Source organism: Pleurodeles waltl, chromosome 5, assembly GCF_031143425.1.
Source record: "Pleurodeles waltl isolate 20211129_DDA chromosome 5, aPleWal1.hap1.20221129, whole genome shotgun sequence".
NCBI classification, from domain to species: Eukaryota; Metazoa; Chordata; class Amphibia; order Caudata; family Salamandridae; genus Pleurodeles; species Pleurodeles waltl.
In genome coordinates this window covers 1,323,070,870-1,323,096,492 of record NC_090444.1, presented here as the reverse complement: position 1 = coordinate 1,323,096,492, position 25,623 = coordinate 1,323,070,870, and the positions used below count along the sequence as shown (strand labels likewise).

Here is a 25,623-nt window from a genome sequence, read left to right as displayed (position 1 = left end):
TTACTAGGGGCATTTTGGCCATTAGATTTGGTGGTTTGGTGATAGCATTAACTGACGCATCTTGTACGTCTGACAAAGATCAACGGAATTGTTCTTAGGAATTAATGTCTATGATTTGAGATTTGGGACAAATGTTTGGGTTAACCACCACAGTATACGAGCTTGGCAAATGAAACAACAAGAGCCATTTGATAATCAATAAGCTTCTACATGTGGTCAATACAAACGGAACGCTGTAGCAATTGTTGCTGCATAAAGTGCGTCAACCTTTAAAAGCACACTTTAGGTCTAATCACTGCCCTAGTCACAAGAACCACCATATCTGATCTTTATGAGAACTCCACTTAGTTGCAATCGGTAAGCAATAGCCATGTGTGCAAAGCCAAACAGATTTCTGGAGTCAGATCTGTATGAATTCTCCTCATGAAGTCAGCTTTGGGATTGCCTCATCTTTACTCAGACTGACGCTAGCTTTTACACCACATGTACAGGAGCGTAGTCCACCTTTTTCGATCAGACAGTGAACCTGTGCTTCCTAAAAGCAGTATAGACAAATCAGTCTTTCAAATACGGAGCATATCCAACAAAATACTGACCAGAAAAGTTCCCCCAAAATAAAGAGTTAAGCTATGGCACACATATAGTTTCCAAAGCATGGAGATCCAAGCCTTAAGAAAGCTATGTGAGAAGCACACCACATTGCACAATAAAATACATTTAAGCAACAAAATATAAATGGCCAGCTTGAAAAGGTTGCTTACCTTTCGGAAAAGTAGCTAAGACAACAGCAGCCTTCTTTGGGCCATCATTCCTAAATGAGAAGACAGTATTTTAGGCACCATTTAGTAGATGAGTTGAAAGAAACAGTAAATACTCATCACCCTTGCAAATCCCTACCTCACTGGCGCTGGAAACTAAAGCAAATCTGAACAGACTGAAAGAGGAGAAGAGCACAAACGTCTCTCCTTTTGCCCCACTCAGGAAGCTCTACTTGCAAATACACCTATAGTAGCTTCTAGGTATACCTGCAATATGTTGTACGGGCCCCTGTCCAGCTCAGGGTCATTGAGTACATGGTAGGTTTCTCATTATCGAACATTCGCTCTCAGTGAGGGCAAGTGTATCATCATCGCCAGACGGGCCCATAGTGGCAGCAATCAATGGGTGATAGGGAACGAGGATGGAGGAGCACAACACATGACCGAGAAACATGAATGGGCATGGCTTAAGACATTGCCACTTCAATCCTGTAAGTCACAAAGGAACAACTGAAAGGTAGACGCAACGAGCAAAGTAAGAATAAATATAGGGGGCACTGACAAATAGTTAAGTCACACTACTCATTTGCCTGAGGGCGCGAAGGCTGGGAGAAAGGAATAGCAGAGTGAAGAATTAAGGAGAGGAACAGAAAGCTTACTAGATAAAAGAGCACAACTTAGAGGCGGTACATTTGAAAAATATAGCCTACAAGTTAAACATGAAAACTCACAATTACTGTGCACACTCTGCGACTGACTGCAATCTAAAAGTATCATCAGTGAAAGATGGAGCAGAGCACCTGATGGTTTTATATGCAAAAAAACGGACAGGTCATTAAGTCGACCAGTCAAACAACTAGAGAGATCACAATATTAAGGGAAGCCCCATGCCCGTGCGGACAGCCAATCACTGCTCGAGGTTCAAAATGAAAATGTCACTTACCCAGTGTACATCTGTTCGTGGCATCAGTCGCTGAGATTCACATGGTATGCATGAGCTCGCCATCTGGTGTTGGGTCGGAGTGTTACAAGTTGTTTTTCTTCGAAGAAGTGTTTTCGAGTCACGGGACCGAGTGACTCCTCCTTCTGTGCTCATTGCGCATGGGCGTCGACTCCATCTTCGATTGTTTTCCCCGCAGAGGGTGAGGTAGGAGTTGTACTATAGTAATAGTGCCTGCGCAATGAAAAATTTAAGTATGTACCTATTAAAGGATTAAGTAATATATATACAAATGTACAAAATTGAAGGTAACTTCTGAACTGCTACAGGCTTCCGGGGAGGTGGGTGGGTCCATGTGAATCTCAGCGACTGATGCCACGAACAGATGTACACTGGGTAAGTGACATTTTCAGTTCGATGGCATCTGTCGCTGTAGATACACATGGTATGCATAGACTAGTAAGCAGTTAGTTCTCCATAAGCGGTGGTTTAGCCTGTAGGAGTAGAAGTTGTCTGAAATAGAGTTCTTAATACAGCTTGACCTACTGTAGCTTGTTGTGCGGATAGCACATCTATACAGTAGTGTTTGGTGATTGTGTGAGGCGTAGACCAAGTGGCTGCCTTACATATTTCCTGCATTGGGATGTTTCCTAAAAAGGCCATTGAAGCACCTTTTTTCCTTGTTGAATGTGCCCTGGGAGTAATGGGCAGTTGTCTTTTTGCTTTAAGGTAGCAGATTTGGATGCATTTAACTATCCATCTGGCTATACCTTGTTTTGATATTGGGTTACCTGCATGAGGTTTTTGGAATGCAATAAGGATAAGTTACTTACCTGTAAATCCTAGTTCTCTTCCAGGGGTATCCTCATCAAAGTCATAAACATTGAATATTCCCGCCCTTGTGCGGGGACCCCGGAGCATATATAAAATATATACACATTATACATGTGTAACAAACAGTCATGCAGGCTATCATGTTAAAAACAGGCTAAAATGCTTTATTTCTATGAAGTTTTTTTTTTTTTTTTTTTAAATACTACAATAGAGCATAAATAAGTAGCCAAGCTCCTAAAACTAGGCTTGGGGAAGTAAGCAGTAGCAAACTCTAGTGAAAAAATAGAGAAAACTGCATTGAAAAACAATGAAGCATTCTTAGCCAATAGGCTGCATGTAGGTTAACACAGGAGAACCATAAAAACTTTGGCACTGTGCCTTTAAGACCCTGAGCACCTCCAGTATCCCACCATGCCTCAGGGGTGAAGGAAAGGTGACAGTTGGTTCACAGTTAGGTCAGTTCTTTTTACGGTGACAATTTGTATAATTGAATCAAAATACTGTCTGTCCTGCACTTCCAGTAGACGTGTGTCCGGGGAGGAGGGTGGGTTGTTTATGACTTTGATGAGGATACCCCTGGAAGAGAACTAGGATTTACAGGTAAGTAACTTATCCTTCTCTTCCAGGGGATCCTCATCAATAGTCATAAACATTGAATAGATTAGCAAGCCCATCCCTAAACCCAGCGGACTGTCCGATAGAAGTGCAGGAATAGACATGTCTTACGCAAATAAATTCCTTAGAGAGGCCTGCCCCACTTGGGCATCCGCTCTTGCATCTGAGTCTAAACAATAATGTCTTGTAAAAGTATGGACAGACTTCCATGTAGCAGCCTTACAAATCTCAGATATAGGAACATTGTTAAGGAGAGCAGCAGTAGCCGCTTTTCCCCTTGTGGAATGCGCTCTAGGCCGCGCTATCAATTGTCTATTAGCTAGCTGGTAAGTATTAACAATACAAGAGACTATCCATCTTGATATTGTTCGCTTAGATGCTGCTTCTCCTGTCCTTAAATGACCATAGTTCACAAACAAGCGGTTAGAGTGTCTAATTGATTTTGTCTTGTCCAGATAAAATTTCAGCACTCTTTTCAAGTCTAATGAGTGCAATGCTTTCTCAGCCGGAGTTTCCGGATTGGGAAAGAACGTCGGTAAAGTTATGGTCTGATTAATATGGAATTCTGACACCACCTTCGGAAGGAAAGATGGGTGAGTTCGTAGAACTACTCTATTGTCATGAAAAACCGTGTACGGTTCTTTTGCAGACAAGGCCTGGATCTCACTGACCCTCCTCGCTGAAGTAATGGCCACCAGAAAAGCCGTTTTCCACGTAAGGTGTTGTAAGGAGGCCTTATGGATAGGCTCGAAAGGAGGGCCCATAAGTTTTGCTAGGACTATGTTCAGTTCCCACGGAGGAGAAGGCCTCCGAATTGGCGGAAAAACTTTCTTCAAACCTTCTAAGAAATCCTTGACTACAGGTTTCGTAAAGAAGGATTCCTGAGAAGGTGACTTGCGATAGGCAGTAATAGCAGACAAATGTACCTTAATAGATGATACCTGCAGACCGGATTTCGCTAGGTGAAGCAAATAGGACAGTATGACGTCCTCCTGCGCCCGTATGGGATTATGGCCTTGCTGACAGCACCATATGTAGAATCTCTTCCACTTAAAAGCGTAGGAACGCCGCGTGGAAGGCCGTTTGGACTCTTTCAAGATGTTCATGCACTCCTGCGAGAGTCCTAGGTGCCCATACTGCAGGAATTCAGGAGCCATGCTGTTAAGCTCAGAGAGGGTAGGTTGGGATGCAGAATCCTGCCCTCCATTCTGCTCAGAAGATCCGGTCTGCACGGCAGCCTCCTGTGAGGTTTTTCCGACAGGTTGAGGAGATCCGTGTACCAGAATTGTCGAGGCCATTGTGGCGCTATAAGAATCATTCTGGTCCTGGATCCGTAAAGTTTGCTGATCACTGCCGGAATGAGGGGAATCGGAGGAAAAGCGTAAAGAAATGTCCCTGACCAGTCGATCAACAGGGCATTCCCTCGAGATCCTGGACGGTAGAACCTGGATGCGAAGTCTGGGCATTTCCTGTTTACATCGTCTGCGAAGAGGTCCAGTTGAGGCCGACCCCATTGCGCGAAGATGTATTCTGCGACTTCGTCGTGCAGGACCCAATCGTGAACGTCCTCCAGGTGTCTGCTTAGAAAGTCTGCTTCTACGTTCTGCTGACCTGGCAGGTGAACTGCTGTGATTGACATTCCTCTGGCCAGGAGCCAATGCCATATCGCTTGGGACTCTCGTGAAAGGGGTAGGGATCTCGTTCCCCCTTGTTTGTTCAAGTAATACATCGTGGTTGTATTGTCCGTCTGTATCAATAGAGTTTTCCCCTGAATTAGCGGTGTGAAAGACTTGAGAGCCAGATGGACCGCTCTGAGTTCTAGCAGATTGATGTGGTACTGCTTCTCCTTGTCTGACCACAGACCCTGCGCTTGAAAAGGACCCAGATGAGCCCCCCATCCCTGAAGAGACGCATCCGTTACCAGAGTGTCGGATGGAAGTACCTGGTGAAACGGAGCGCCCACTGACAGGTGAGGTCTGTGCATCCACCATCTCAATGACTGCAGTGCTACCTCCGGTAGCCGCATTGTGTCTTCCCAGCGACCTGTTCTTTGGCTCCAATTGGCCTCCAATGCCTCTTGGAGGGGTCTCATGTGGAGTCTGGCATTTGGGACAATAAAGATGCAAGATGCCATGGAGCCCAGTAGTGATGTCACCTGACGTGCCGTAGGTGCGCTGGCTCTCAACAGGTCCTGGCACTTCATGTTTATTGAGGACAGTCGTTCCTCCGAAGGATACACTTTTTGTAGTTCTGTGTTTATGATAGCTCCTAGGTAGTGAAGACTCTGCGTTGGAGTCAAGGTTGACTTCTGGTAATTGACCTGAAGACCTAGAGCTTCGCAAACTCCTAGTACAATGTCCCGATGGCTTCTCGCCTGCTCCGGAGAAGAAGCCTTTAGTAGCCAGTCGTCTAGGTATGGATATATGTATATCCTTTGTCTTCGTAGATGCGCCGCCACCACTGCCATACATTTCGAGAAAACTCTTGGAGCAGACTTCAGGCCAAAGGGTAGAACCCTGAACTGGTAATGCTGTAACGCTACTCGAAAGCGCAGGAATTTTCGATGCTTTGGAGCTATTGGGATGTGGAAATACGCATCCTGCAGGTCGATGGAGCACATCCAGTCTCCCTGATGCAGTTGAGGGAAAATTTGGTGAAGCGCTAGCATTCTGAACTTCTGCTTTCTTATGTATTTGTTCAGCAGTCTTAGATCCAGGATTGGCCTGAAAACGCCCTCTTGATCCTTCTTTGCTACTAGAAAGTAACGGGAGTAGACCCCCTTTCCTCTGTGGGCAGGTGGAACCCTTTCTATGGCATTCTTTCTTAGGAGGGCGAGAGCCTCCTTGCGTAGCAAGGTGAGATGAGCCGGATTGTGTTTGGTTGGTGGCAAGTGTGGTGGAGGCTGCTTGAAAAGGAGAGAATAGCCATGTTCGACAATATTGAGCACCCATTTGTCTCTTGTGATAGAGTGCCACTCGTGAAGATGAACAATAATACTTCCCCCCACCGGAGTGGTGTACAGTGTCGAGGGAAGCGAGACTTCATTGCTTAGTGGGTGCTTTTGGAGTGGACTGTTGAGGTCTACTTGACCCTCGCTCCCTTGTGTTTCTTCGCTGAAACAGAGGGCGTCCCTGTCGTTGCTGAGACCTTTGCGACCAATGAGGGGTTTGAACCCTCTGTTGGAAAGGGCGTCTATCGTACGGTCTGTACCTCCGCCTGAAATCTTTCCTTCTTTCGAGGCCTACCGCCTTCATGGTATCCACCTCGGTCTTCATGCGGGCCATCTCTTCGTCTGCATGGGCACCGAATAGAGAATTCCCGGCAAATGGGAGATTCAGGATACGTTGTTGTGCCTCCTGTTTCAAGCCAGTGAGCCTCAGCCAGGAAGATCTCCTCGCACAGATACCATGTGCGTACCCATGAGCCGCCAAATCCGCCCCATCCGCTGCTGCGCTGATAACTTGGTTAGATACCAGGCATCCTTCCTGTAGAATCTCTTGGAAATCTTGCCTGTCTTCTCTGGGCAGTTTTTCTGTAAATCTACTGAGGGAATCCCACAGAGAACGATCGTACCTGCCCAGGAGCGCAGACGCACTAGAGACCTTCATTGCTGAAGCCGCTGTCCCGCACATCTTTCTTCCCAGAGAGTCTAAATGCCTGCTCTCTTTATCCGGGGGTACCGTGGATGAAGATGCCACCGAGTGGGTCTTTCGGGCGGCAGCTATGATCACGGAGTCTGGTGGCGGATCCTTCCTAAGGAATAAAGGGTCTTGCTCTGGAGCCTTGTACTTTTTAAGAATCCGAGCCGGGGCAGACTTAAGCGAGGCTGGGGCCAGAAAAGTGTCCATGGTCGGCTGCAACAAACCAGGCACTAGAGGCAGCAACTTTTTCGACGCTGATCTCTGTTGTAGCGTCTCAAAGATGATTGATGAGGAGGTAGACGGTTCTGGAACCTCTATATTGAGTTTCTGCGCTCCTCTTAGCAACACCTCGTTGAAAGTGGTTATGTCATCCACTGGAGAGACTCTAGCAGGTGGTGAATCTGTAAGAGTAGGTGAGTAACGCCCGACAGAAGAACCTGATGAAGACCAAGAGGGTGATCTTCTTGAGCGCGACCTGGATCTCCGTTGAGAGCGAGATCTGCTGCGGGACGCTGTAGCCGAGCGCCTAGGCCTCGCGGTCGGCTGTCGAGGAGCTGAACGAGCCCGTTCTGCCCCGGCTGTCGGCGATGGCGTTCTTGGCGGGGAGGCAGTGGGTGAATACATTCGCGAATATTGCGAATCTGGGGAGGCCGCTGGTCTGTTGAGGCTCTCCAGCCATCTCGGAGATAGGTTGATGGGCGAGACATGCCCAGGAGATGCTCTTGACCGAGAAGAGTCGCTCGGTATGGAGACCACTGGAGACTGAGCCTTGTCTGGCGAGGGGCGATGTTCTGCTCCCTGTTGGACCGGTAAAACCTGCGTCGACGTCGATGGCTGTTTCGACGTCGAAGGACGCCCAGTCGGTTGGTCCTGCCTCGACGTTGATTGCCTCGACGTTGAGTGCCTTGACGTCGAACGGCGTTCCTTGGACCTCGACCTGCTCGCCGTCGTGTGCCTCGACGTGGAGCGATGGGAGGTTGACGGCGGATGTTTCTCGTGCCGTCGTGGAGATCTCGACGTCGTGTGTCCTGACGTCGGGGGGCGCACAGCCTTTGGCGGCGACCGGGCATGCCGGCGGTGGCTCGACGTCGATCGGCGGGCTGCCGTCGACGGAGACCTGCCCCTGCTCTGATGTTCCCTCGACGCCGTTCCCTTCGACGTCGGGTGCGTCGCCGTCGACGGCGATCTATGCCGGTGGGACGGTGGTAGCGACGACGTCGACGGTGAACAAACAGGTATTTTCCTACCTGTCGACGTCGACCGGGCCATTCTCTCCTGAGAATGGCGTTCTGGATGCCTGGGGAGTGAGGAGGACGATGTTCTTTTCCTCTCCTGAAGCCCATGAAGTCGGATCTTCTCTCTGTCTTTCAGAGTCCTCCTAGACATGTTCTTACAGTACTTACAAGTGTCAGGGCAGTGACTCTGAGGCAGGCATACTATGCACAGAGAGTGGGGATCTGACTGGGCCTTCTTCTTCCCACAAGCAGGGCATTTGACAAAAAGAGAAGGCATTTTTCTGTCAGAAAAAACCTTCCTAGCTCAGACAAAGATGTTACTTGTCGAGTGAAAAGTGAAAAAAAACGCTTTTTTAAATAATTTCTCTGAGGAAAACTCAGAAAAACTGAGAGCTCAATGCTCCAGGATCCTCTCAGAAGAAGCCGGAAAAAAGAACTGACCTAACTGTGAACCAACTGTCACCTTTCCTTCACCCCTGAGGCATGGTGGGATACTGGAGGTGCTCAGGGTCTTAAAGGCACAGTGCCAAAGTGTAGGAAGTTGGCTCTGTATGTGCTATTTCAAAGTAAGGAATAGCATGCACAGAGTCCAAGGGTTCCCCTTAGAGGTAAAATAGTGGTAGAAATAGATAATACTAATGCTCTATTTTGTGGTAGTGTGGTCGAGCAGTAGGCTTATCCAAGGAGTAGTGTTAAGCATTTGTTGTACATACACAAGACAATAAATGAGGTACACACACTCAGAGACAAATCCAGCCAATAGGTTTTTATATAGAAAAATATCTTTTCTTAGTTTATTTTAAGAACCACAGGTTCAAATTCTACATGTAATATCTCATTCGAAAGGTATTGCAGGTAAGTACTTTAGGAACTTCAAATCATCAAAATTGCATGTATACTTTTCAAGTTATTGACAAATAGCTGTTTTAAAAGTGGACACTTAGTGCAATTTTCACAGTTCCTGGGGGAGGTAAGTATTTGTTAGGTTAACCAGGTAAGTAAGACACTTACAGGGCTTAGTTCTTGGTCCAAGGTAGCCCACCGTTGGGGGTTCAGAGCAACCCCAAAGTCACCACACCAGCAGCTCAGGGCCGGTCAGGTGCAGAGTTCCAAGTGGTGCCCAAAACACATAGGCTAGAATGGAGAGAAGGGGGTGCCCCGGTTCCGGTCTGCTTGCCGGTAGGAACGCGCGTCTTCGGAGGGCAGACCAGGGGGGTTTTGTAGGGCACCGGGGGGGACACACGTCCACACAGAAATTTCACCCTCAGCAGCGCGGGGGCGGCCGGGTGCAGTGTAGAAGCAAGCGTCGGGTTTTCAATGTTAGTCTATGAGAGACCTCGGGATCTCTTCAGCGCTGCAGGCAGGCAAGGGGGGGATTCCTCGGGGAAACCTCCACTTGGGTAAGGGAGAGGGACTCCTGGGGGTCACTTCTCCGGTGAAAGTCCGGTCCTTCGGGTCCTGGGGGCTGCGGATGCAGGGTCTCTCCCAGGCGTCGGGACTTTAGGTTCAAGGAGTCGCGGTCAGGGGAAGCCTCGGGATTCCCTCTGCAGGCGGCGCTGTGGGGGCTCAGGGGGGACAGGTTTTGGTACTCACAGTATCAGAGTAGTCCTGGGGTCCCTCCTGAGGTGTTGGATCGCCACCAGCCGAGTCGGGGTCGCCGGGTGCAGTGTTGCAAGTCTCACGCTTCTTGCGGGGAGCTTGCAGGGTTCTTTAAAGCTGCTGGAAACAAAGTTGCAGCTTTTCTTGGAGCAGGTCCGCTGTCCTCGGGAGTTTCTTGTCTTTTCGAAGCAGGGGCAGTCCTCAGAGGATGTCGAGGTCGCTGGTCCCTTTGGAAGGCGTCGCTGGAGCAGGATCTTTGGAAGGCAGGAGACAGGCCGGTGAGTTTCTGGAGCCAAGGCAGTTGTCGTCTTCTGGTCTTCCGCTGCAGGGGTTTTCAGCTGGGCAGTCCTTCTTCTTGTAGTTGCAGGAATCTAATCTTCTAGGGTTCAGGGTAGCCCTTAAATACTAAATTTAAGGGCGTGTTTAGGTCTGGGGGGTTAGTAGCCAATGGCTACTAGCCCTGAGGGTGGGTACACCCTCTTTGTGCCTCCTCCCAAGGGGAGGGGGTCACATTCCTAACCCTATTGGGGGAATCCTCCATCTGCAAGATGGAGGATTTCTAAAAGTTAGAGTCACCTCAGCTCAGGACACCTTAGGGGCTGTCCTGACTGGTCAGTGACTCCTCCTTGTTTTTCTCATTATCTTCTCCGGCCTTGCCGCCAAAAAGTGGGGCCTGGCCGGAGGGGGCGGGCAACTCCACTAGCTGGAGTGTCCTGCTGGGTTGGCACAAAGGAGGTGAGCCTTTGAGGCTCACCGCCAGGTGTGACAATTCCTGCCTGGGGGAGGTGTTAGCATCTCCACCCAGTGCAGGCTTTGTTACTGGCCTCAGAGTGACAAAGGCACTCTCCCCATGGGGCCAGCAACATGTCTCGGTTTGTGGCAGGCTGCTAAAACTAGTCAGCCTACACAGATAGTCGGTTAAGTTTCAGGGGGCACCTCTAAGGTGCCCTCTGTGGTGTATTTTACAATAAAATGTACACTGGCATCAGTGTGCATTTATTGTACTGAGAAGTTTGATACCAAACTTCCCAGTTTTCAGTGTAGCCATTATGGTGCTGTGGAGTTCGTGTTTGACAGACTCCCAGACCATATACTCTTATGGCTACCCTGCACTTTACAATGTCTAAGGTTTTATTTAGACACTGTAGGGGTACCATGCTCATGCACTGGTACCCTCACCTATGGTATAGTGCACCCTGCCTTAGGGCTGTAAGGCCTGCTAGAGGGGTGTCTTACCTATACTGCATAGGCAGTGAGAGGCTGGCATGGCACCCTGAGGGGAGTGCCATGTCGACTTACTTGTTTTGTCCTCACTAGCACACACAAGCTGGTAAGCAGTGTGTCTGTGCTGAGTGAGAGGTCTCCAGGGTGGCATAAGACATGCTGCAGCCCTTAGAGACCTTCCTTGGCATCAGGGCCCTTGGTACTAGGAGTACCAGTTACAAGGGACTTATCTGGATGCCAGGGTCTGCCAATTGTGGATACAAAAGTACAGGTTAGGGAAAGAACACTGGTGCTGGGGCCTGGTTAGCAGGCCTCAGCACACTTTCAATTGTAAACATAGCATCAGCAAAGGCAAAAAGTCAGGGGGCAACCATGCCAAGGAGGCATTTCCTTACACAAAGTTTTTATGGTTCTCCTGTGTTAACCTACATGCAGCCTATTGGCTAAGAATGCTTCATTGTTTTTCAATGCAGTTTTCTCTATTTTTTCACTAGAGTTTGCTACTGCTTACTTCCCCAAGCCTAGTTTTAGGAGCTTGGCTACTTATTTATGCTCTATTGTAGTACTTAAAAAAAAAAAAAAAAAAACTTCATAGAAATAAAGCATTTTAGCCTGTTTTTAACATGATAGCCTGCATGACTGTTTGTTACACATGTATAATGTGTATATATTTTATATATGCTCCGGGGTCCCCGCACAAGGGCGGGAATATTCAATGTTTATGACTATTGATGAGGATCCCCTGGAAGAGAAATAGCTGTTTAGTTTTTCTGATGTTTTTTGTTCTGTCAATGTAGTACATTAATGCTCTTTTGACATCTAATGTATGTAGTGCTCTTTCAGCCACAGAATCTGGCTGTGGGAAAAAAACTGGTAGTTCTACCGTTTGATTTAGATGGAATGGTGAAATAACTTTTGGTAAAAATTTTGGATTAGGTCGTAGGACGACCTTATTTTTATGTATTTGTATAAAAGGCTCTTGTGTTGTGAACACTTGAATTTCACTTACTCTTCTTAGAGATGTAATGGCGATGAGAAAGGCAACTTTCCAGGTTAGGAATTGTATTCCGCAAGAGTGCATGGGTTCGAAAGGTGGGCCCATGAGTCTTGTTAGAACCACGTTTAGGTTCCATGAAGGAACAGGTGGTGTTCTTGGTGGTATAATTCTTTTAAGCCCTTCTATGAATGCTTTGATAACTGGTATCCTATACAAGGAAGTTGAATAGGTAGTTTGCAGGTATGCAGATATTGCTGCAAGGTGTATTTTAATAGAAGAGAAGGCTAGCTTTGCTTTTTGTAAATGGAGCAAGTAATTTACTATATGTTTTGGAGTTGCGTCTAGTGGTTGTATCTGATTATGATGGCAGTACCAAACAAATCTTTTCCACTTACTTGCGTAGCAGTGTCTAGTGGATGGCCTTCTGGCCTGCTTTATGACTTCCATACACTCTTGGCTAAGTTGTAAGTGCCCGAATTCTAGGATTTCAGGAGCCAGATTGCTAGATTCAGCGATGCTGGGTCCGGGTGTCTGATCTGTTGGTTGTGTTGCGTTAACAGATCTGGTTTGTTGGGCAGTTTGATGTGTGGTACTACAGACAGATCTAGCAGTGTTGTGTACCAGGGTTGTCTTGCCCACGTTGGTGCTATTAAAATGAGTTTGAGTTTGTTTTGACTCAATTTGTTTACTAGGTAAGGAAGGAGAGGGAGAGGAGGAAAAGCGTAAGCAAATATTCCTGACCAGTTCATCCATAGGGCATTGCCTTGGGATTGCTTGTGTGGGTATCTGGACGCGAAGTTTTGGCATTTTGCGTTCTCTTTTGTTGCAAATAAGTCTATTTGTGGTGTTCCCCAGAGTGTGAAGTAGGTGTTCAGAATCTGTGGGTGGATTTCCCATTCGTGGACTTGCTGGTGATCTCGAGAGAGATTGTCTGCCAGCTGATTCTGGATCCCCGGAATAAACTGTGCTATTAGACCAATTTGATGGTGGATTGTCCACTTCCATATTTTTTGAGCTAACAAGCTTAACTGCGTTGAATGTGTTCCTCCTTGTTTGTTTAGATAATACATCGTTGTCATGTTGTCTGTTTTGACAAGGATGTATTTGTGGGTTATGATTGGTTGGAAAGCTTTTAGTGCTTGAAAAACTGCTAATAATTCTAGATGATTTATATGCAGTTTTGTTTGATGTATGTTCCATTGTCCTCTTATGTTGTTGTTGATTGAGATGTGCTCCCCACCCTGTCATGGAAGCATCTGTTGTTATTACGTACTGTGGCACTGGGTCTTGGAAAGGCCGCCCTATGTTTAAATTTATACTGTTCCACCATAGAAGCGAGAGGTAAGTTTGGCGGTCTAGCAACACCAGATCTAGAAGGTGACCCTGTGCTTGAGACCACTGTGAGGCTAGGCACTGTTGTAAGGGCCTCATGTGCAGTCTTGCGTTTGGGACAATGGCTATGCATGAGGACATCATGCCTAGGAGCTGTAGTATTGTTCTTGCTTGTATTGTTTGGTTTGGAGACATGTGTTGAATGACTCTGTTGAAATTGTGGATCCTTTGTGGAGTTGGCGTTGCTACTCCTTTTGTCGTGTCTATTATGGCTCCTAGATATTGCTGTACTTTGCTTGGCAGAATGTTTGATTTTGCAAAGTTGACGGTGAACCCTAGTTTGTAGAGGGTTTGTATGACTTGATTTGTGTGGTTTGAGCATTGTGTGAGCGAACTGGTTTTGATTAGCCAGTCGTCTAGATACGGGAACACATGTATTTGCTGCCTTCTGATGTGTGCAGCGACTACTGCTAGGCATTTTGTGAATACTCTTGGAGCGGTTGTTAAACCAAAAGGCAATACTTTGAATTGGTAATGTATTCCTTTGAATACAAACCTTAGATATTTCCTGTGTGATTGATGTATTGGTATATGGAAATATGCGTCCTTGAGGTCTAGGGTTGTCATGTAGTTGTGTTTTTTGAGCAATGGTAACACTTCTTGTAGTGTGACCATGTGAAAGTGGTCTGATTTGATGAATGTGTTTACTACTCTGAGGTCTAGAATTGGTCTCAGTGTTTCGTCCTTTTTTGGTATCAAGAAGTACAGTGAATAAACTCCTGTGTTTATTTGTGTGCTTGGTACTAATTCTATTGCATTTTTTTGCAGTAGTGCTTGAACTTCTATCTCTAGAAGCTGTGAATGGTATTTTGATAAATTTTGTGTTTTTGGTGGTATGTCTGGGGGGAATTGCAGGAATTCTATGCAATAACCATGTTGGATAATTGCTAGGACCCATGTGTCTGTAGTTATTTTGTCCCATGCTTCGTAATATTGACGTATACTCCCCCCCACTGGTGTTGTGTGGGAGGGGTGAGTGACGTGTGAGTCACTGCTTGTTGGTAGTGGTTTTGGGGCTTTGAAATCTTCCTCTATTCCTAGGGAATTGCCCCCCTCTATACTGGCCCCGAAAACCTCCCCTGTACTGTCCCTGGTAGGTGGGCGGTGCGGACTGTGAGGTGCTAGCTTGTGTGGCCTGACCCCGAAACCCTCCTCTAAAAGGTGTTTTGCGGAAGGTGTTATAAGATCCTCTGCTCTGCGGGGAGTAGAGTGCCCCCATGGCCTTGGCAGTGTCAGTGTCCTTCTTGAGCTTTTCTATGGCTGTGTCGACCTCCGGACCGAACAGAAGTTTTTCGTTTACTGGCATGTTAAGCACTGCCTGCTGAATTTCTGGCTTGAATCCAGACGTTCTGAGCCATGCGTGCCTACGGATGGTAACCGACGTATTAATGGTCCTTGCGGCCGTGTCTGCTGCATCCATGGAGGAGCGTATTTGATTGTTGGAAATGTTTTGACCCTCCTCAACAACCTGTTTTGCTCTTTTTTGCAGATCTTTTGGGAGATGTTCAATGAGATGCTGCATCTCATCCCAGTGGGCTCTGTCGTATCGCGCTAGCAGCGCTTGTGAATTTGCGATGCGCCACTGGTTTGCTGCTTGGACAGCAACCCTCTTCCCGGCTGCATCGAACTTCCTGCTTTCTTTATCTGGGGGAGGTGCATCCCCAGAAGTGTGTGAATTTGCCCGTTTTCTGGCAGCCCCTACCACCACAGAATCTGGTGGCAGCTGAGAGGTGATGAATACAGGGTCCGTAGGAGGCGCCTTATACTTTTTGTCCACCCTAGGCGTCACTGCCCTACTTTTAACTGGCTCCTTGAAAATGTCCTTTGCATGGCGTAGCATGCCTGGGAGCATCGGCAGGCTTTGGTAGGAGCTGTGGGTTGAAAAGAGGGTGTTAAATAAAAAATCATCCTCTACTTGTTCCGAGTGTAGTTCCACATTATGGAATAGTGCTGCTCTAGCCACCACTTGTGAGTAGGCTGTGCTGTCTTCCGGTGGTGATGGCCTAGTTGGGTATGTGTCTGGGCTGTTATCAGACACTGGTGCGTCGTACAAGTCCCACGCATCCTGATCTTGGTCATCGTGGCTCATGGCGGTGTGAGCTGGCGAATGTGACGGGGTGTAAGTTGGCGAAGCCGGAGTTACAGGTGGAGGCGAGGGAGGAGGTGTTACCTTTTGTGCTGTTTGTTGCTGAGGAGTAAACTGAAGCGTTCTCTTTCGTTTGACAGGTGGAAGGGTACTGATCTTCCCAGTCCCCTGCTGAATAAAGATACGCTTTTGCGTGTGATCCACGTCAGTGGATTGCAGTTCTTGTTCAAATCTATGTTTCTTCATTTGTGAAGACATAGAATGCTCTTCAGTATAGGAGCCTGAAACAGGGTCTGATGTCGCTTTTTTCGGCTCCGAAAACCCTGTTGATTGTTTTTTCGGCTCCGAGGTAACCTTCCTCTTTTTCTGTGCCGAAAATTCTTGGCCTCTATGGTCTTCGGCGCCACTGTCTCGGCGTCGATCCGTGTCGACACCGAACTCTCGGTGTCGATGCTTCTGTTTAGCACTCTCTCGGTCCCGAGGAGGCTGCGTGCCGGTGTCTCGACCGAAGTCGGACGATCTCGACACTGAATGGGCCTTTTTCGGTGCCGATTGTTGGTCACCGAGAATTTGGGTGGAGCCATGGCCGGTTGGCAGTGGCGTCCCCTGGGCCTTCTTTCCTTTTTTAAGTTCTGATCTCGACGTCTTACTCACAGTTTTTGTAGAGTCTAGCTCGTCGGAGTCTGAATCCTGGATGGAAAAGGATTCCTCCTGTTCCTCTTCTGTCTCGAACTGTCGACGCTCCTTTGGCGTGGACGCCATCTGCAGTCTTCTCGCTCGACGGTCGCGCAGAGTTTTTCGGGACCGGAACGCCCGACAGGCCTCACAGGATTCTTCGCTGTGCTCGGGTGACAGGCACAGGTTACAGACCGAGTGTAGGTCCGTATAAGGATATTTGTTGTGGCATTCGGGGCAGGATCGAAACGGGGTCCGTTCCATCGGCGTTGTTCTCCACGCGGTCGGGCCGACTAGGCCCCGACGGGGTGCCGAAATCTACCCCGAAGGGCACCGAAGCGCTTCGATGTTCAACGCGTCGTCGTATGTGTCTATCTCGAACCGGATCGCAACGATACCGTCGAAAATCTTCCGTTTTCAGCTATCTTTCCGTTCCGAAACTCGGAGCGACAGGAACACGTCCGAACCCGATGGCGGAAAGAAAACAATCGAAGATGGAGTCGACGCCCATGCGCAATGAGCACAGAAGGAGGAGTCACTCGGTCCCGTGACTCGAAAACACTTCTTCGAAGAAAAACAACTTGTAACACTCCGACCCAACACCAGATGGCGAGCTCATGCATACCATGTGTATCTACAGCGACAGATGCCATCGAACTTATGTTTTCTTTCTACAAGTTTTATCTTCAACTGCGACACAAACCAGCCACATACGGCGACGATCCTGGGTGTGGCATTTTGCCTCTTAGTCTTCTCCCCCTTCTAAAGGGGTGGTGTATGGAATCTGGCTAGACCATGAGCCAGATAACAGAGAGGTTATGTCGCAGGGGTTACATGGGAGCCCCATGGTAGGCCTTGTAGCCTCCATGCCGAAAAAGGGTCTGGTGCAGGGGTGGAAATAAGGGTGCATTCCTTACATTCTTCACTCTGTCTTTCCTACCCAGTCAGTGATCTGGTTCCCTGGTATGGACTTTGGTGCAGCACAATTCAATGGAGACGTAACACAGTATTTAGTTTTGCGTCGAAAGGCTGATACTCGTTAGTGGGCTATTAGCGGAAGAGGAAAGCTCTAAATCACACAATTCATCCTACTGCCTAGAGGGGATTGAGTCTGCAGTTTAGAGAGCATAATTCCCCTTGTCTGCAGTTTTGTTGAACAAGAGCAGAGGAAAGAGGAAAGCTCTAAATCACACAATTCATCCTACTGCCTAGAGGGGATTGAGTCTGCAGTTTAGTGAGCATATTTCCCCTTGTCTGCAAACAGTTTAGTTGAACAAGAGAAAATTATTGTATTCTTCTGTGGTGGTAGTATGGCTTTACAGGTTACCATTTACTTTTGGAGTTTGCATTGATGTGCTCGTCGGAAGCCCAGAACTTCTCACTTCCTAAAAGATGAGTATGTTATAGATTCCGGCTGGGGCCATTAGTTGCAGCCTGGATCCCAACTGGTGGCAGTATTCAGACAGGCTCTTGACAATTAAAAGCAAACTACTTCACACACCCATCACAAAACTGTTCAAGATTTCTTTCTGAATAATCGATTTGCTTGTAGGTATAAATCACCACATCCTTTCTGCGATGAATATCAGCGGATTTGAGCCTGTTGTGTAAAGTTGGGAGAAAAGTGGCCAACCGAAGAACCAGTTCCAGAGAACAAGAAAAAGTACATCAAGTGCAGCGGGCGGCAGACAGGACACCTGCAGTGCAACAGAGGGGAGCGTCACAGGCAGGAAGGCTGTGGATATCTAACATACTGCTCGAGTGAGGACAGCAAGAGCAATAAAGTGCTGATCAGTCGAGGTCAGGCACACACATCACAGCATGCGAACATTGGGGCTGACCTACAATACAAAGTATGCAGTTGCACCTAGAAGCAAGGTCAGAAAATTCAGTGGTCCTTTTTTGTTTACACGCTAAATCGTAGACACAAAAACGTCCAATGTTCTAAAAGACGAGTGATAACTTATACTGGTACAACAAGACTAGCATGCAATTACAGCTTACTGAATTAAATGCTATGGGGACCCAAGAAATGAAGAGCACTGGGACTAGTTTTGTGGAAATTGCAAACTGGTGTCAGAGTTATTTTCACAAAGTGCAATGAAAAGCTAAAGAGAAACTGTGGGGCTTAACCATGGCAGCGCTGCGGAGTGCGCAACCACCTAGTGCAATTTTCCACCATGCAGACAAAACAAAATAAGCAAAAACAATAGCACAGAGCTTTCAAACATCACTTGGTAGACATTGATAGAAAGCGATTTGAAGTACCGTTTAATTCCCTGGGTGCTGAGGGACAAAGAAATGCAATCACTTACTGGAAATTGAGCCAAAATCAGCTGAATTTGGCAAGTGGCAGGAGTACACTGGAGCTGTGAATCAAGAGAAATAGCAATTTAAATAGGACCACGTTTCAAAGTAATAGCCCACAGCTTCTAGTAGAAACAACGGAAGCAGGAATCTAATGACAAATATATGGCTGTACTAAGGATTTCCAGCTGATACACAGTGAAACTGGAATCTGCATAGACCGATATGTCAGAGGCCAAATTGAGACTAATGCTCAATCAAAAAATGTTCATGAAAGATCGCTCTGTGGTAAAAATCCAAACCTGAAGAAAAATATTACAACAGCCAAGCGGTGCGAGAAGTTAATGTAACCTGCTCGGGGGTTCGCAAGAAAAAGCATAATTGATTCACGCTACTGTCAATGTTGTGTGTAAAGAGAAATAAGGTCTTATGCAATGGAAGGGAGAAAGGGAGCTATCTGTTTAAAATGTGGTTCAAGGACATGAGGTAAGCTATTCTGATTGTCCAGCAGTGGGAAAGGAGTGCAAAATACTGGCCACTTTTAAAAGTGTGTTTAGGGAACATGATAGCACAGTGAGATTAAGTCACAGAAAGGAGAAAATAAATGATGTGAATAAAGGAGTATCACAATGGATGTTAGCAGCAGATAAAGAGGTATAACTGATTCAGCTTTACCGTCAACTATTTTATCTCAATGCATGTTTAAAGAATTTCTGATGAATGTGCCATTGAAGACCGCCTATCTTAAGTGTGTAGCGTTTGCTGAGTACTACATCAATATTTAGGGCTAGTATGAAGACCACTTAGGAGATTAAGGACAGGGGCAGTTACACAATAATGTATCTGACAACACACACCTAATTACGTGGGTTGATTAGGGACCACACTGACACCACGTACAGAAACAAAGTGTTGCTGGTGGAGCAGATAAATGCCTCTGCCAGTGAAATATATTTTGAAATGTTTTGGAGATGTTTTCTATGACAAAGTTCTTTGTATAAAAGGTTTTGAGCACACATTTTGCAGAAAGGTGCCATCCTGTTGAACAGAAGAGATGTGCAACTCAATCTTAGGGGTGAAATGAGGGAGCTTTTGGGTGATGTGTGACCAAGAGATTATTAAGCCTGTTGCTGTATCACAGTTGATTTCTGCTGCCTTAGTGAAGGCGAAAAGAGGAGTGGGTTCACTGGCACTCACTGAACAAGAATAGTGTACTTATCATCCACTTTCCAAAATACCAGAAATTTTAGACACGATGAGTGATGCCAGGTATGTTACAACAATACACGTATTAATGCAGCACATCATTCAGAGACACTTGACGCCAATTCTCAAAACTTGACTACCTTTGTTACACCATTTGGTGGTTATAAATATTTGCATATATCATTCTGAGTCACATTCGAGATTACTATTTTTCAAAAGTTAATACTGCAGCCAATTTAAAATCTCCACCCAGTAAAAGCTTTCAGGACCATAACTGAATTCATGCCAAAAGGGCAGAGGAATACAATAGAATATTAGCAAGAGTGCATGGGGTGCTGAAAGATAGTAGTATGACTGTGACAAGACAGAACTGCAAGTTCTTGAGGTCTTACTAGGGGCATTTTGGCCATTAGATTTGGTGGTTTGGTGATAGCATTAACTGACGCATCTTGTACGTCTGACAAAGATCAACGGAATTGTTCTTAGGAATTAATGTCTATGATTTGAGATTTGGGACAAATGTTTGGGTTAACCACCACAGTATACGAGCTTGGCAAATGAAACAACAAGAGCCATTTGATAATCAATAAGCTTCTACATGTGGTCAATACAAACGGAACGCTGTAGCAATTGTTGCTGCATAAAGTGCGTCAACCTTTAAAAGCACACTTTAGGTCTAATCACTGCCCTAGTCACAAGAACCACCATATCTGATCTTTATGAGAACTCCACTTAGTTGCAATCGGTAAGCAATAGCCATGTGTGCAAAGCCAAACAGATTTCAGGAGTCAGATCTGTATGAATTCTCCTCATGAAGTCAGCTTCGGGATTGCCTCATCTTTACTCAGACTGACGCTAGCTTTTACACCACATGTACAGGAGCGTAGTCCACCTTTTTCGATCAGACAGTGAACCTGTGCTTCCTAAAAGCAGTATAGACAAATCAGTCTTTCAAATACGGAGCATATCTGTAAGGAAATGCCTCCTTGGCATGGTTGCCCCCTGACTTTTTGCCTTTGCTGATGCTATGTTTACAATTGAAAGTGTGCTGAGGCCTGCTAACCAGGCCCCAGCACCAGTGTTCTTTCCCTAACCTGTACTTTTGTATCCACAATTGGCAGACCCTGGCATCCAGATAAGTCCCTTGTAACTGGTACTTCTAGTACCAAGGGCCCTGATGCCAAGGAAGGTCTCTAAGGGCTGCAGCATGTCTTATGCCACCCTGGAGACCTCTCACTCAGCACAGACACACTGCTTACCAGCTTGTGTGTGCTAGTGAGAACAAAACGAGTAAGTCGACATGGCACTCCCCTCAGGGTGCCATGCCAGCCTCTCACTGCCTATGCAAGTATAGGTCAGTCACCCCTCTAGCAGGCCTTACAGCCCTAAGGCAGGGTGCACTATACCATAGGTGAGGGTACCAGTGCATGAGCATGGTACCCCTACAGTGTCTAAACAAAACCTTAGACATTGTAAGTGCAGGGTAGCCATAAGAGTATATGGTCGGGGAGTCTGTCAAACACGAACTCCACAGCACCATAATGGCTACACTGAAAACTGGGAAGTTTGGTATCAAACTTCTCAGCACAATAAATGCACACTGATGCCAGTGTACATTTTATTGCAAAATACACCCCAGAGGGCACCTTAGAGGTGCCCCCTGAAACTTAACCGACTATCTGTGTAGGCTGACTAGTTCCAGCAGCCTGCCACACTAGAGACATGTTGCTGGCCCCATGGGGAGAGTGCCTTTGTCACTCTGAGGCCAGTAACAAAGCCTGCACTGGGTGGAGATGCTAACACCGCCCCCAGGCAGGAGCTGTAACACCTGGCGGTGAGCCTCAAAGGCTCACCCCTTTGTCACAGCACCGCAGGACACTCCAGCTAGTGGAGTTGCCCGCCCCCTCCGGCCCGGCCCCCACTTTTGGCGGCAAGGCCGGAGAAAATAATGAGAATAACAAGGAGGAGTCACTGGCCAGTCAGGACAACCCCTAAGGTGTCCTGAGCTGAGGTGACTCTAACTTTTAGAAATCCTCCATCTTGCAGATGGAGGATTCCCCCAATAGGGTTAGGATTGTGACCCCCTCCCCTTGGGAGGAGGCACAAAGAGGGTGTACCCACCCTCAGGGCTAGTAGCCATTGGCTACTAACCCCCCAGACCTAAACACGCCCTTAAATTTAGTATTTAAGGGCTACCCTGAACCCTAGAAAATTAGATTCCTGCGACAACAAGAAGAAGGACTGCCCAGCTGAAAACCCCTGCAGAGGAAGACCAGAAGACAACAACTGCCTTGGCTCCAGAAACTCACCGGCCTGTCTCCTGCCTTCCAAAGAACTCTGCTCCAGCGACGCCTTCCAAAGGGACCAGCGACCTCTGAATCCTGAGGACTGCCCTGCTTCGACGACGACCAGAAACTCCCGAGGACAGCGGACCTGCTCCAAAAAGACTGCAACTTTGTTTCAAGGAGCAGCTTTAAAGACCCCTGCAACTCCCCGCAAGAAGCGTGAGACTTGCAACACTGCACCCGGCGACCCCGACTCGGCTGGTGGAGAACCAACACCTCAGGGAGGACCCCCGGACTACTCTCCGACTGTGAGTACCAAAACCTGTCCCCCCTGAGCCCCCACAGCGCCGCCTGCAGAGGGAATCCCGAGGCTTCCCCTGACCGCGACTCTCTGAAACCTAAGTCCCGACGCCTGGAAAAGACCCTGCACCCGCAGCCCCCAGGACCTGAAGGACCGGACTTTCACTGGAGAAGTGACCCCCAGGAGTCCCTCTCCCTTGCCCAAGTGGAGGTTTCCCCGAGGAAGCCCCCCCTTGCCTGCCTGCAGCGCTGAAGAGATCCGTTGATCTCTCATAGACTAACATTGCAAACCCGACGCTTGTTTCTACACTGCACCCGGCCGCCCCCGCGCTGCTGAGGGTGAAATTTCTGTGTGGGCTTGTGTCCCCCCCGGTGCCCTACAAAACCCCCCTGGTCTGCCCTCCAAAGACGCGGGTACTTACCTGCAAGCAGACCGGAACCGGGGCACCCCCTTCTCTCCATTCTAGCCTATGCGTTTTGGGCACCACTTTGAACTCTGCACCTGACCGGCCCTGAGCTGCTGGTGTGGTGACTTTGGGGTTGCTCTGAACCCCCAACGGTGGGCTACCTTGGACCAAGAACTGAACCCTGTAAGTGTCTTACTTACCTGGTAAAACTAACAAAAACTTACCTCCCCCAGGAACTGTGAAAATTGCACTAAGTGTCCACTTTTGAAATAGCTATTTGTGAATAACTTGAAAAGTATACATGCAATTGAAATGATTCAAAGTTCCTAATGTACTTACCTGCAATACCTTTCAAACAAGATATTACATGTTAAATTTGAACCTGTGGTTCTTAAAATAAACTAAGAAAAGATATTTTTCTATAACAAAACCTATTGGCTGGATTTGTCTCTGAGTGTGTGTACCTCATTTATTGTCTATGTGTATGTACAACAAATGCTTAACACTACTCCTTGGATAAGCCTACTGCTCGACCACACTACCACAAAATAGAGCATTAGTATTATCTATTTTTACCACTATTTTACCTCTAAGGGGAACCCTTGGACTCTGTGCATGCTATTCCTTACTTTGAAATAGCACATACAGAGCCAACTTCCTACAATATCCAACAAAATACTGACCAGAAAAGTTCCCCCAAAATAAAGAGTTAAGCTATGGCACACATATAGTTTCCAAAGCATGGAGATCCAAGCCTTAAGAAAGCTATGTGAGAAGCACACCACATTGCACAATAAAATACATTTAAGCAACAAAATATAAATGGCCAGCTTGAAAAGGTTGCTTACCTTTCGGAAAAGTAGCTAAGACAACAGCAGCCTTCTTTCGGCCATCATTCCTAAATGAGAAGACAGTATTTTAGGCACCATTTAGTAGATGAGTTGAAAGAAACAGTAAATAATCATCACCCTTGCAAATCCCTACCTCACTGGTGCTGGAAACTAAAGCAAATCTGAACAGACTGAAAGAGGAGAAGAGCACAAACGTCTCTCCTTTTGCCCCACTCAGGAAGCTCTACTTGCAAATACACCTATAGTAGCTTCTAGGTATACCTGCAATATGTTGTACGGGCCCCTGTCCAGCTCAGGGTCATTGAGTACATGGTAGGTTTCTCATTATCGAACATTCGCTCTCAGTGAGGGCAAGTGTATCATCATCGCCAGACGGGCCCATAGTGGCAGCAATCAATGGGTGATAGGGAACGAGGATGGAGGAGCACAACACATGACCGAGAAACATGAATGGGCATGGCTTAAGACATTGCCACTCCAATCCTGTAAGTCACAAAGGAACAACTGAAAGGTAGACGCAACGAGCAAAGTAAGAATAAATATAGGGGGCACTGACAAATAGTTAAGTCACACTACTCATTTGCCTGAGGGCGCGAAGGCTGGGGGAAAGGAATAGCAGAGTGAAGAATTAAGGAGAGGAACAGAAAGCTTACTAGATAAAAGAGCACAACTTAGAGGCGGTACATTTGAAAAATATAGCCTACAAGTTAAACATGAAAACTCACAATTACTGTGCACACTCTGCGACTGACTGCAATCTAAAAGTATCATCAGTGAAAGATGGAGCAGAGCACCTGATGGTTTTATATGCAAAAAAACGGACAGGTCATTAAGTCGACCAGTCAAACAACTAGAGAGATCACAATATTAAGGGAAGCCCCATGCCCGTGCGGACAGCCAATCACTGCTCGAGGTTCAAAATTATGTTTTCTTTCTACAAGTTTTATCTTCAACTGCGACACAAACCAGCCACATACGGCGACGATCCTGGGTGTGGCATTTTGCCTCTTAGTCTTCTCCCCCTTCTAAAGGGGTGGTGTATGGAATCTGGCTGGACCATGAGCCAGATAACAGAGAGGTTATGTTGCAGGGGTTACATGGGAGCCCCATGGTAGGCCTTGTAGCCTCCATGCCGAAAAAGGGTCTGGTGCAGGGGTGGAAATAAGGGTGCATTCCTTACATTTTTCACTCTGTCTTTCCTACCCAGTCAGTGATCTGGTTCCCTGGTATGGACTTTGGTGCAGCACAATTCAATGGAGACGTAACACAGTATTTAGTTTTGCGTCGGAAGGCTGATACTCGTTAGTGGGCTATTAGCGGAAGAGGAAAGCTCTAAATCACACAATTCATCCTACTGCCTAGAGGGGATTGAGTCTGCAGTTTAGTGAGCATAATTCCCCTTGTCTGCAGTTTTGTTGAACAAGAGCAGAGGAAAGAGGAAAGCTCTAAATCACACAATTCATCCTACTGCCTAGAGGGGATTGAGTCTGCAGTTTAGTGAGCATATTTCCCCTTGTCTGCAAACAGTTTTGTTGAACAAGAGCAAATTATTGTATTCTTCTGTGGTGGTAGTATGGCTTTACAGGTTACCATTTACTTTTGGAGTTTGCATTGATGTGCTCGTCGGAAGCCCAGAACTTCTCACTTCCTAAAAGATGAGTATGTTATAGATTCCGGCTGGGGCCATTAGTTGCAGCCTGGATCCCAACTGGTGGCAGTATTCAGACAGGCTCTTGACAATTAAAAGCAAACTACTTCACACACCCATCACAAAACTGTTCAAGATTTCTTTCTGAATAATCGATTTGCTTGTAGGTATAAATCACCACATCCTTTCTGCGATGAATATCAGCGGATTTGAGCCTGTTGTGTAAAGTTGGGAGAAAAGTGGCCAACCGAAGAACCAGTTCCAGAGAACGAGAAAAAGTACATCAAGTGCAGCGGGCGGCAGACAGGACACCTGCAGTGCAACAGAGGGGAGCGTCACAGGCAGGAAGGCTGTGGATATCTAACATACTGCTCGAGTGAGGACAGCCAGAGCAATAAAGTGCTGATCAGTCGAGGTCAGGCACACACATCACAGCATGCGAACATTGGGGCTGACCTACAATACAAAGTATGCAGTTGCACCTAGAAGCAAGGTCAGAAAATTCAGTGGTCCTTTTTTGTTTACACGCTAAATCGTAGACACAAAAACGTCCAATGTTCTAAAAGACGAGTGATAACTTATACTGGTACAACAAGACTAGCATGCAATTACAGCTTACTGAA

General features: G+C 46.9%; 1 long non-coding RNA gene and 3 other non-coding genes across 4 annotated transcripts in view; all 4 read right to left on the bottom strand.

The window, feature by feature from the left end:
• Window positions 1-25,623, bottom strand: part of LOC138296451 (uncharacterized) — a 204,961-nt gene that overhangs the window by 155,014 nt on the left and 24,324 nt on the right. The window contains exons 7-9 of the long non-coding RNA XR_011203833.1: window positions 23,350-23,399; window positions 18,312-18,365; window positions 762-811 (exon numbers count right to left, since the gene is read on the bottom strand). This is a non-coding gene — a long non-coding RNA (uncharacterized lncRNA). The remainder of the gene's footprint in view (window positions 1-761; window positions 812-18,311; window positions 18,366-23,349; window positions 23,400-25,623) is intronic.
• Window positions 1,051-1,137, bottom strand: LOC138297950 (small nucleolar RNA SNORD103/SNORD85). The gene has a single exon (XR_011204489.1). It is a non-coding gene; the product is annotated as a small nucleolar RNA SNORD103/SNORD85 (small nucleolar RNA).
• Window positions 20,288-20,355, bottom strand: LOC138297974 (small nucleolar RNA SNORD50). The gene has a single exon (XR_011204511.1). It is a non-coding gene; the product is annotated as a small nucleolar RNA SNORD50 (small nucleolar RNA).
• Window positions 23,639-23,725, bottom strand: LOC138297949 (small nucleolar RNA SNORD103/SNORD85). Its single transcript, XR_011204488.1, has one exon. It is a non-coding gene; the product is annotated as a small nucleolar RNA SNORD103/SNORD85 (small nucleolar RNA).